This window comes from Octopus bimaculoides, chromosome 2, assembly GCF_001194135.2.
Source record: "Octopus bimaculoides isolate UCB-OBI-ISO-001 chromosome 2, ASM119413v2, whole genome shotgun sequence".
NCBI classification, from domain to species: Eukaryota; Metazoa; Mollusca; class Cephalopoda; order Octopoda; family Octopodidae; genus Octopus; species Octopus bimaculoides.
The window spans coordinates 169,445,838-169,447,088 of NC_068982.1; the positions used below are offsets into that span (position 1 = coordinate 169,445,838).

The 1,251-nt window shown below is 34.9% G+C and overlaps 1 protein-coding gene across 1 annotated transcript in view; it reads left to right on the forward strand.

Moving 5' to 3' along the window:
- The window catches only part of LOC106876853 (beta-1,4-galactosyltransferase 7), a 63,800-nt gene that overhangs the window by 10,238 nt on the left and 52,311 nt on the right, over positions 1-1,251 (forward strand). The gene's annotated exons all lie outside the window — the stretch shown is intronic.

Below are 1,251 nucleotides of genomic sequence, written 5' to 3' on the forward strand. Positions count from 1 at the left end.
ACACACACACACACACACACACACACACACACACACACACACACACACACAATAACACACATACATACATACTAACATACATACTAACATACATACACACATACACACACTAACACGCATATACACACACACACTAACACACACTAACACATACATACTAACATACATACACACACTAACACGCATATACACACACACACTAACACACACACACACATGGACTAGCACACACACACATACACACACGCACAGACTAACACACACACGGACCAACATACACACACACACTCACGGACCAACACACGTGGACTAACACACACATACACATGGACTAACACACATACACACGGACTAACACACAAATACACACGGACTAACACACACGTACACACGGACTAACACACACGTACACATGGACTAACACACATGTACACACGGACTAACACACACATACACTAATGCTCAGACACTAACACACACACTGTTTTTTTTTTCTTTTTTTTTTTCAGAAAATAAAATTTCTCACTTGCAAGCATGTGTATGCATGCACATACTAACACACACATGTGTATGTGTGTGTGCGCCAGTAATCTTTATTATTTCAGCTGATATCAAGAACACCACTAGATTGACAAAGAAACCTTCAACTTGATTGCTCTGCTTGCTAGAAATAACATGCAAAAAACCTCAATCACTGTTCTATAACCATTCTATTTCTTGTTGTTTAACCACGTATCAGCTCAAATCCTGCTAACCTATGATAAAAGACATTCTAGCCTTGACCTTTCTGTATTTTTTGTATATTCAATATGACATTAAATTAGGTTTTCTTTTTTTCTTTTCAAAAAAATAATGTGATTTTAATGAAGTTTGGCAGCTATTTCTAACAAGCTCAGCAACTGTTTAGAAACTGGAGCCCTCTTATTGGTTCATTCCTTTGTATTTAATGCTGTCTCGCAGCCACCCCACTTTCTTTTTATGTTAAGAAAGGAAAAGTGCACATATGAAACAGAAGAAGAATGTTGGAATCTGATATATATGTAATATATATGTATGCATGTGTGTGCATGTATATGTGTGTATGCATGTCTGTGTATACACACACATATATGTATATATATATATATATATATATATATATATAATATGTATGTATACACACACACACACATCTGTTTATGTGTATATTTATATATATATATATATATGTGCGTATGTGTATATTTATATGTGTGTGTGTATATATATATA